Here is a 12100-nt window from a genome sequence, read left to right as displayed (position 1 = left end):
GAAGTGTTAAAAGACAGCAGCGTCATTTACTATGAATTATATGGCACTCCAACTACGTTGGCAGAAGAGGAAGAAGCCGAGACTTTGGAACGAGATCTCTCTTTCAAAACATGGGAAAAAATTAATTAAAGTGATGACAACAACATGGCGACAGCGCGTAATATTTGGTTGGATGTATCGATATAACGCGAAACATTCAATTGGGATTGATAGACTTCAGGTAAACCAGTTTTCGAATCGGAAGCCTATTTCCATGCGGCCTTTACAAGACAAAACTCTTACATGACGCGGTCACACTGTGTGGCCCGTCAGAATACTTACTAAGGACCTCACGGCTGGCCGACCCTTGTGTCACTGTCGGCAGACGCTACTGGCTGCAAAGTTGTGGAATATGAAGCGGAGCAATGTATATGAGACGACGGGAAATAAGCGTGCATGGCCAACTTTTCCTATCCTCAAGCTTTTAATGAATTCCACCGTCAATAAATTTCACTTCCACCAGAAACGGTTTATTCTCCTCAACTGCCGCATCCAAAACTGACTGACGAAATGGGGCCATACTGTCGAGACAAGTCTGTCCGTCAGGGAAGTATTATGGACTCGTCGTGTCTCTTCGTCCGTCCGTCTGTCCAGTCAATTCAACTCGATAATCACTGGACGGATTTAGATGAGCTACTCTGTACGACCTCAAAATCGTACTTCTGAATATTCTACGACCGGTGATAACAACAAAATTACGGACGAGAGTGGTGAAGTAGACACTGAGGTTCCGCGATCTGGTGGCTAAGTAAAAACTTTCGAACAAGACAGATTTAGGACCTCTAAATGCACGTTGCAAAGAATGCATGAGATTATTATGTGTATTCCGGTACGGAGCTTTCGGCTTGTATTGTTATTATACCATATATACCTGCATGCTCCTTTGAGATTTTCAGACTAAAATTCTGCATGTATGTAAGCTTCCCCCATTGTCTTTGTTTTATCATCCTAAAAATATTTGGCGAACAGTGCAAATTATAAAGCCCCTCACATGTAACCGCCTCTAGATGTTACTTCATCCCTCTTAGAAGCAAATACTACTAACCCTCTATTCTCAGACACTTTCAGTCCATGTTCTTCCCTCAGACTGACAGACCAAGCTTCACACCAATATAAACAAACGGGAAAAGGCCAGGTTCTTGGATACCCAGAAGACAAGAGGTTCTGAACAGAACAGTAGCAAATACTGTCTGTAGTAGCATTACACAGGTTTTAATGTAATCGTCAACGACGGACATAAATTAAATAACTTTATTGACATTCTACTGTTTCTATGCGTGTTCAAATTTATTCGAAGCACCTATTAAAACTGTTTTGTGTGTTAGTCCGTCTTTACTCACATAACTCCAGAATACCTTGATGGATTTTCATGAAATTGTATACTGAGGGGTCTTACAAAACATTGTCGAGTTTCAATTTTGGTTGAAATCGCATAACAATAACGGGCACTACCCAAAGACCTACATGCATTTCTGCGATCTGGTTTGTTAATGACGTCTTTCTTAATCTTCGGGTTCCTTAAAAGTAGGAACATTTATTGACTAGTTGAGTAACTATTAGATTGTGGAGAGGAGCTTTATGAGATTATCCAATGGCCTAAACAATAGCGAATCGCGATTCTCTAGTAGAATGTAATAAAGAGTTCTCATTCCGTTATAAAAAAGGGATAATTACTGTGGAAATAAAACGAAAACAAGCCCAACAATTTTCGCAAAAATACTAGTAATTCTAATGCAAGATTAAAAATTCAATGAGCTAACCTTCTGAGAAAGGTAACAGAAATATGAGAATCTGAGGGGAGGTGAGAGATGCTGTATTCAACGGCAATGAAAATTTTAAGGCCGAAACTCAACTAAACAACATATAAGGACGCAGTCCGTACCTCAAATAAAATAAGAAGCACCTCAATTACGAATAACAGTTGGTTAATGCAGTTTAAGGAAATAATTGCTTTTCATTCGGTAAGTCAATGAAACCCAGAAAATACACCCTAAGAGGGAAAATGCAGAGTTACTGAAAGCCAAATAATGTGGTGCATACAGGTAAAAATTGGCTTCAAACAGTTGATCTCAAAATCCATTAGGGCACCCGTCAGTACCTGTATTTGTTCCACTATGTCTCAACATGTTTCTAGCCTAATTCCGTAAAAATAAAACCAGGTCCGTGTAATTCTATTTGACAAAAAGTACCGAGAATCATAGGCAGTTCTGGCGAACCAGGTAGCCCTAGTTTTGTATCCAAGGAAAGCGAAGTAATGAAATTCCAATGGCGTCATATTTCAGCCACAAACTTACCTTGTGAGGAACAGACTCTTAAAAATAAAAGCTCCTCCTGCCAAAGCGACCGCCCACTCGACATGAAACATTCCGATGAGAACAATCCCCCCATCAATAGTTAAATCACGCATTCTTCAATATGAAACGTCTTCTGTTCTTAGGGCCACTAACTTTGGTTTCATTACTTAGGCAATTCAGAAATTCCAGAGGGTGAATGAGACACCCTGACTGTGGTATTATCTTTGGATACTGTCTGCACTGCGAAATTACGCTATGTTATCTGGTAATCAGAGGTCAGCCAAGATAAGGAGTTGACTAAACACTGATTACCTTAACTAAATAATTACGTGCCTAACCCTTTCCACACTACACACGAGATATAGTTAATAAAAACATTGACCCTTCTATTTTGAATCTGATATTCAAAGAGGTAATTGAAACAAACGTGTTTTGCCATCTCTCAACAGTCTACGACATTTAAACAACAGAATTAACGTATTGCAATGGAAATAAGTTGACAGACGTTTTCTTAAAAAGAAAGAGCAGAGTTTAAACAGACTCGCTCCAGCTGACTAGTTTAGTAACTGGCTGACATTCAGAAACTAACCCTCTTATTACGCGATCTGTGCGTAGTACAAAGATAGCTGTCTTCTGGATTGTAGCGCCGTGTAATCTGGTAGAGGTTTACCAATATTCCAGATGAGTCATTGCCCCGATGAGAGGGGCTGCAAAGACCTCCGAAACGTTGATAAACTTCTATCTTCGGGCTCGCCGCCGTGAAAACCTCAAATCATGCTAAGCGTAGTATTCTTTTATTATCTGACAGTCAATTTCTCCTCGGCGTTACAGCCTGATTCAGTCTTCTCCTGTATTTCAGAAGTCTCATCAACTCTATAATTCTGTACGCGGACCTCGACGATCGAAAGGCCTTTAACATCACAGGACAGCACAGAATGACGGGGACACATGTACATGCTTCAAGCTGATTTCAAACCCACAATTCCAGAGGTCAAGTCACAAGACAAGCAATGGAGCAATAAACTTACCACTTTCACTGGATAAGTCCAAACAGGACACTTCTCTGATTCAGTTTAATCCAACTCATACAACTACACCCAGTTTCTATAAGGTCTACGTCTACCATGGGAACAGTCAACTTTTCCCATTCAAATTTTATAAGCGTTCTTTATGGAAAAATAAGTCACCAAGCTGCTATTTAGGCCTTAAGTAATATTATACATTCTTTTATTGCTTTTTTCTCTCAGGTCTAAAAATCGTCTTCGGCACCCTCAATCTGTTCCTCCGTTATCGTGCAAAACAAGGTTCTATATTGAAATATAACAACAACAAAATTATATTTCTATTTAAATTTTGATGTTCAAACAAGACAAAACTAAGGAAGAACTGGCTGGGTAGAATAAATTCTCCAGTATTAATCAGTTCTTCGTTTGTTCATAAGTTAATTTAATTTTGCCACATCTGTAGACCAATTTTTGTATTTTATAAAGATACACCGTGGTCTGTAATACATTTTAAAACAAGTGACGTATTTTCATGAAACCTGATAGCCTATGAACATCAAGCCATTAGAGGCCGTTCCATTTCTGTAATATTTAATTTCCTGCCATTAATAATATCAACACGGAGGCCGCACAAACTTGTGAGAAGTGAGCAATATACGCCACTCACTCAGTGTACAGTTTTTGAAATATTTAGTGTGACCTTAACAGATATCTGAAAAAAAAACACATTTTGTTGAAAGACAAAATCTCGGTCGATCAGTAGCATCAATGCGGAGCAAAATTCCAACATTTTGGGGACCTTCTCTACTTCCATCACCAGGGAAAAGCATTGTCTAAGAAGATTTTGTTACATTTAGAAGCCGTCACATCTTCAAAACTTACTTCCTAATATATTTACTATAACAAGGGAATTATTACATATTAAACAACACGTTTTCACCACATGGACCATAGTCATAACTTGTAAGACTTTGCTTCAAAAAGAGAGATTACATTTATAGTAACATACATTTTGCCAGTTGCATAGTGCTACGTAAGACTTCTAAGATTATTGGTTTCGAACACAAAAATTTGTTGAGAAAATAACGGAAAAATATAAACTATATATTAATATTGCACGTATATAAAACCGTTATAAAAATGTTTGCCTTCTCGTCGTTTTGTCGAAAAACTTGGAAGGAAGTAGGCGTCGTAAACTCTTTCTGAACTTCTTGCCAATCGACATATTAGCATTTCATATGTTATGATCTTGCCCTGCATTCTGATGGCAAGAAATTAGCAAATGTTCAATATTTCTTACGTTCGTTTCTAGTGTAATGTATTTATGCTTTGTAAGATTTGAGGTTTTCACGGCGGTGAGTATGAAGCTTTCTGTCTTCTGGGTTATTGGGCTGTGTAGTCTGGTCGATGTTTACCACGTTTTAGAGGTCATACTGCCTCCGTCATCAGGGCCCTGATGACGGAGGCAGTATGACCTCTGAAACATCGACCAGACTACACAGCGCAACAACCCGGAAGACAGAAATATTTATTTATGCTTTCATTACAATTTCCAGGTCATTCTAATTTCTATTTTATAAACCTATAATGCACTGTTTGTTGCATAAGACAGTCATTATATCCGATGTCGAGATACCAGTAAATCGTAGATACTTCAATGTTGACGACTGCTGGGAATGATGTTTTTCTATGGCAATTGTTTGAAGAGACAGACGACTCGGTCTGCTGAAGACAAGTCCATCAGCCCCCCGCAGCTCCTGCCGCTCGACTCAGCGCCATGGGAGATCATCATTGAAAGTAAAAGGAAGAGGCCGTGACTACGAAAAAGTCATCAGAACCTTAAGCTGCTTTCAGTAATTCTGAGACCTGCTGCAGAAACCAATGTAAGGAGTGGCGAAAAAAGCTTTGGAAAATATGCAGTTTGTATTAAGGAGATCGGCCAATTAAATGACTCTGGTCCTATAACCTGAAGGTTCAACACCGCTAATATCAAAGCCCACCACCACGGCATACAATCTTCAACCACATCTGTCCACCTCAGATATTCACAAAGTATTGCCAAAAATTTATTTAATATTAAATTCCAGTCTCCTGATTTTTATATTGGACGTTTCCCAACATCTTTAACCAATAAAATTCTGTACGAGTTTCTTGTCTCCCTCACTCTAGCCATTTCCTCAGACCCAGTCTTAGGTTTCATTATCCTAACAATAGCAGGTGACCTGTATGAATCACGACGTTGCTCTATATGTAACCTAACAGAACTTGCTCCAAATTCCCCACTGGCCTTATCTTCCAGTAATATTTTCCGGTTCACTTAATTTTCAAATACCTGTAACTTCAATTATACAAAATTAATAAATCACATTTATAATAATTTCGAATATAAATATATTTATTATATACCCTAAAAACCAGTTACACGTTTAGGCCCACGATGTCCAATTCTTTTATTTCACATATAAAATGCAGACAAACATCAATTCCCTCGGTGGGATTCGAAATTACGATCTCAGGAGACAGATGGCTTAAGACAATAATCGCCTTTGACCGTCGTATATTCTAATTCTTCGAAGTCTTAAAATATACCAAGCTAATTGCGAATGCTTTTAATAGTTACATACCTATACTGATTCCTTCGGTATGTACTGAAATTATTGGTTTGATAGAAATCTTGAGGCAAATGCGGTCTTCGGAATGTCTGTAAATCCTCGTGAAGTGATAACTGCACCTAGTGGCCTAGACCTGGTCAGGTTTTAAGACGAAACTGCTCCGACTCTGAGCCTACTTTGTTACCCAGTAAGAAGCTTTGCGTTGATGAACTTGCAGAAAAGAAAGAAGAAAAAGAACAAACTGCAAGTAAGTAAAGTCTATGGTAAAAACGGAAGGAAAAAGACGAAGCTACCCACATTTTGTATCAAAGGAATTAAAACGAGAGGAAGCCCTGTCTCTTAATAATAGAATATGTTGTGTGTATATATGTATATATAATGTATTACTGCAGGTTGCTTCTTTTCCTTTTATTTTCTTTTTTTCCGCTCCAGAAAATTCGCATCGTATTCTCTTACGGGGCTCAGAACACACGCAAACAATTTGCTGTTATCCTCTTATTCACGATCCAGTTGCGTAGACAATAGCGCGATGTGTTTTTGGAGTAAAGGACTACTAATTAGCAGCCAGCTTCCGAAATCAATTAACACACCAAATATATATGTTGGTTTACTTATGTGAGACAGAAAATAAATGTGAAGCAGATGGATAAATCAAATTCTGACAAAACGTAAAATAACAAAATGGTAGATCAAACACAAATAAATATAAACAGACTTGTAAATGTACACACATATTGTACAATACGTCACTGAATCAAAAATATTACATTTCTTTATAGGGAAAATACTTGGAAAGATATTTCCAAAAAAAGGATATTAAACTCAAATAAAATGGGCCACAACATGACAAAATGAATGAAACTGCATGGTTCTACTCGTAATTTTACCTATCATTTCATAATAAAATTGCCTATAAAATCAACTAAACTAAAATATAATGATGAGATGAAAGTTGACATAGGTCTAATACCGAGTATAATTTAATCACAAAGGAAATTTAAGCGTTGTTCCTTGCAGAAAAAACCTTATGTATTTTAATGAACATACGTATTGTTGAGGTACCGGACAACTCAAGATTACGTCACAGTCTCAACAATATAAGTCCCGGAGTTTTCCGAATAGAAGGCTTTAACATTTTCCATGTCAAGGCCTAAAATTTTCCTTAATTTCTACGCCATGTATACATTTCCTAACTTGTCTTTAGTAGGCAGAGGCAAAGAATCTGCGCCTTATTTCCCATAATACATCCAAACAGATAAGTTTTGTTCTTCCTTAATGTTATCAAACCTCGTCTTCCAAATTTTCTGCACCAGGCTGAGTTGCTGCTTTCACGGTGCTTTCAAATAAATAATAATAGTTTTACATCACAAAGAAATTAAGCTATGCATCAATATGCAAATTCTGTATCAGTATATACTTTTTCCTCCGATATTATCTTATCGATTTATCGATATAATCTGCAATCGCTAAAACACATTAATTTTAAAATATTATATGTCGACCTACATGCTACAATAAAAAACAAGAGAGGGCTGTTTATTTGGGAAAGAAAACACGGAGAAACGTCACTGAAGAAGCACGGAAGACCTTGCGACCGTCGCTTGCAACTTCCAAAAATCTTCACCTCCAAGTTCATATACATAAGAAATTCCCTAGAACCGATAATTTTCATAATGTTCTCCTCTGACGTCACAATTCTTTTAAAAAATCATCAGTGCGCAGGGGCACTTGCAGTCAGTAAGGGAGTCTGGGGCTGGTTACTACACCTTCAGCATCCACGTCTTCTCTGAACGTCTTCTTATCTAAGGCTTGACCTCTCTGGACAAACCTTAACTTCTTCAAGGAATGATCTTAGGAATGACTTTCAACGGGAGTGCCTTGTAAAAACCTCACATGTCTTTCCTATACTAAACATTTTTATACTAAGTCGCTAGAGAATATAGCATAAGAATGTGCTATATTGAATTTATTACATACCATTAATTATAACACACAAACAATGTGCAAACTGGCTTGCAGAAATTATTACACACAGAGGATTGTATTAACTGAAATATTTCCGTTTCCGACGATCAAAGACGGAAAGCACAGAACCGTTTTGTATAAATGGCGAGATGACTATTTGATCTGGCGTCATCTAGATAACTAGCTTGATGCTGGTGTGGGTAGCGGAAACTTTGATTTGCTATGTGGCTGTACGTCACTTCGAGGATAGTTGGCCAGAAAAGGCGACTGTGGTCTCAGCATTCCGACGTTAAATAAAAAGAACCCTACAAGCTAATCGAAACTGCAGTCTGACAAAAATAGCTGCCTGACTACACAATACATTTAATAATAAACAAATCAAAATCAAATGTGCAAAGTCATATCCCCCACAATATCAAATTAAATTCTATAAAAAAAGTTTCTGAAACTGTATTCACTACATTATTAGCAAAAATATTAGCCAGTTGAGTCATCGGTCGGTGACAAACTAGTAGGATAGCCTGTTTATCAGTATAGGAAGATTATTTAGATTCTGTTTTAACGATGCTGTCAATAGCTCAAATTTATAGCGTCGGATGATAGGATGAATATTTGGAAAGGGTATGGAAGGAAGCGGTCGTGGCCTAATTTTACGTACTGTGGCTTGAAAGACCGAGAAAAAACACGCAAAACCTCAATGAGAACAGCCAGGCTAATATTTCAACCCGGGACCTTCCAAACTCGAAGCGGAGTGCTAACCACTCGGCACCAACGCTTGATTCTAAACGATATAGGACAGTAGTTGTAGTAATAATAGTAGCAGCAGTAGTAGTAGTTGCGTTAGTCAGTATGTTGGTGTGTCAGCTAATGTGTTCGTCACTATGACCCATTTCGGGTCTGTATTTGCGCGGACCGGGTTGTCATGTGGAACGTGCCTCGGCCTGGGAACAGAGGATATGACGCAGATGGAACGGGGTTTTACAAAAATGTTGAACATCATTGGAACGTGATCTGTAATGAACGTGGCGGTCTTAGCTTTCAAATGGATGAAATCCGCCCTCATCTTGAGTCACTATACCACTCTGCGAGTGGAGATGCTAATGAACGTTGTTGTTCAATGACGCTGTATCAATAACTGTAGTTTTAGCTGTTGTTATGTGAGTGCGGATGAAGTAAGTTTTTAAAATTAAGAGAAAAGCAGAGACTCGATGTGTTCTGGAACAAAATGGCGTGTATCTGCTGTATAGGCTTTTGCAAGAGGGCAGGGAGCATGTATTTAGGCCCTTTGGTAAACAATCGTAATACGAATTAAAGTCAGTTGAACATACACATATGCCTAATAATATACCAACAGACTATAATAAAATCTACATGCTGAGTTTGATAAATATTGACAAAGAACAAGACCACACGAAAAAACAATTTAGGTAAATTAAAAAAATCCCTTGCTGGAAAATCATCTCTTTGTAAAGGTGATTAAAAAACATACATGGCAACACAGAGGTATATTGCTGATGCAGAATGTACCATTTAAAATTCAACCAAACAACAACCACTTGTACACTACAAAAAGAAATCAGAAGCATGTCCACCCCTGCGTAACAGAATCTCCCAACTTCCCACGTGACACTTGAATCAAAGTGACTCTGTTTACTAGGCAGCTGTCCACACAGATTTCTCAAAACCTGTGAAGACAATCAGATCGTGTGTTCATTCTCGAATGTTATTATATATCAAAATCGTTTGCTGCTATTCGCGACTCACTTAGCAATACGTATGCTGATAAGAAAGTGGCCAATAAAATAACAATACACGGTCCGGTAACAAAATTTGGGACATCGGCGACCAAAACTTTTCAGTATCCTTAGTAACGTGTCGAAGGGCACTGTCACACAATATTAAAACTGCATAAGACTGCGATCCTTCACGAGCTTGCGCTTGACGACCCATCCTGAACAAATTGAGAAATGTGAAGACGATTTATCACTTAAGAACTTCATAAAAATTGTCAAACTCTAAACCACGAAGCCAAAATTAAAAACGACGAATTTAAAATAACACGCCAAGTCATTCCAAAAAATCTTGTTTATAATTGCAGTACTTTGCTTATCCTTTACGTCAGAACACACAGACAGAACATTTAAGAAGTCTGGCTCTATGGACGCCATTTATACGTGTACAATATGTGGTCCTACAAAACGACTAATAGTCTATTTACAATAGTCCCTTACCTTATAGCTGCGTCTTCAGTGTCACTCCACCAAATTCTATCACATTAAAGTCACAGCATGCATTTTTATATCAAGAAACTGGATGTAAACAATTCTCACAGCACATAGACCACTAGCCACAAGCACATTAGCCAGGATTTATTTCATACACACTTCACTTACGCAACGCAGGATATGTTCAACTACAAAATAAACACGTGAAACATAACGCGAACAAACACCACGGTACACAATTGAATGATGGGTAATTGGAGAAACATTGGGGGGGGGGGGGATTTGTCATACCATTGCACACAGCCACCCCTCTCCGATAAGAGGAGTATACACTGAAGACAAGCAATGCTCCCTGTATCAGGTAGGTAGTGACTTTCCGATAGAAGTATTTGGCTACCTGCTGTGACTAGTTTTGCCTGGACGCTATACATTTAATAGCTTTCGTGTTGTTTTACAGGAACACAAACGAAAGACAATTATTTTTTACTTTGTAGATTATTCTCGCATTAACAACCGTAAATAAACAATTATATATTTTTGTTAAAACTTTGACTACTTCATAGAAAACATTAAATTGTAAGATTTGAGGTTTTCACAGCAGTGAGTATGAAGATTTCTGTCTTCAAACATTAAATTGTTGGAATGTTCTCCGCTGTGCGTCACTAGTCGACGTGCATTCGTTGCATCAATCAAGAGAATTTTGATCTCAAGTCTTGAATTAGGGAACACAAACGAAAGACAATTATTGTTTACTTTGCAGATTATTCTAGCATTAACAACCGTAAATAAACAATTATAGATTTTTGTTAAAACTTTGGCTACTTAATAAAAAAATTAAATTGTTGGAACGTTCTCCGCTGTGCGTCACTAGTCGACATGCATTCGCTGCATCAATCAAGAGGATACTGATTTCATGTCTTGAATTAGCTTTGTACTCGTTACTAGCAGCACCTGTGAACACTCGTGGTGGGAAGAAGTAAGGTGTCGCCAACTGGAAGACGAAATTTGAGCGTAAATACTGATGATGTCATCTTTGATAGTAATTATTACATTTAATCAATTAATGCTGCGGCGAATGTTCATAGAAGTAAGCTAAAATCTATTTAATCTTTATTACTAACGCAGTTATTATACTTTTGTTAAAACTTGGACTGCTTAATTAAATATGTTAAATTGTTGGTTTGTTTCCCGCTGTGCGTCTCTGTAGTCGACATGTATTCGCTGTATCAATCAAGATGATTCTTATTTCACGTCTTTAAAGAGTTTTGCGCTCGTTTCCAGCAGTAACTATAAATACCTGTGGTGGGAGAAAGTTAGGTGTCGCCAACTGGAATAACACGATGGTGTTTGTAGTCCAGATTGAAGTGTCATGCAGTCTTGTAGAAGTTTACCACCGTTTTTGAGGTCCTTGCTGCCTCCATCATCAGGGCGACGATGGAGACAACATGAACCTTTAAAATGATGGTTAACTTCTATCAGATTACATGGCGTTACACCAAAAGACAGCCATTTATGGAACTTCTTTCTTGTTTATCCTAGGCACCTGAAAACAACAGCTCATACAACACCAAGTAAATGTTTTATTATGTTCGAAAATGTATTTATGCTCTCTTGTATTATTTAATTGTAATCGGGTTATCGTTCTTAACTTGTTCACACTTGCGGTGGAAGGTGATAAGGAATATGTCACATCAGTAGCGCATGGACACACCATACTTATTCCCGCCACATGAATACTTCTGCAGCGTTCTTTTTCTTCTGTGCTATAGCAATTGCACAAAGGAACATCTTACCAATGTTGGTATTATCTGTGTATCATGCGAACCAATACAACGAAACTAAACTAGAAGTCACGTGTATTAAGCAGATAAAATATGAATGGTTCGGTGTTTTTAACGTGTTACGTGCATTGTTTGTCATCAAAAATATGATCATGACGACGTGTAAAATCTTTGAATCTA

General features: G+C 37.9%; 1 protein-coding gene across 1 annotated transcript in view; it reads right to left on the bottom strand.

The window, feature by feature from the left end:
- Scgdelta (sarcoglycan delta) overlaps nt 1-10684 on the bottom strand; it is a 242347-nt gene extending 231663 nt beyond the window's left edge. The window contains exon 1 of the mRNA XM_087351650.1: nt 10146-10684. The gene's annotated coding sequence lies outside the window, so the exon portion shown is untranslated. The remainder of the gene's footprint in view (nt 1-10145) is intronic.
- Nucleotides 10685-12100: the final 1416 nt, after the last annotated feature.

This window comes from Zootermopsis nevadensis, unplaced genomic scaffold (genome assembly GCF_977971745.1).
Source record: "Zootermopsis nevadensis isolate Lab colony 2312 unplaced genomic scaffold, Znev_1.0 Znev_ptg000020l, whole genome shotgun sequence".
NCBI lineage: Eukaryota > Metazoa > Arthropoda > Insecta > Blattodea > Termopsidae > Zootermopsis > Zootermopsis nevadensis.
This window is presented reverse-complemented; position numbering and strand designations above follow the sequence as displayed.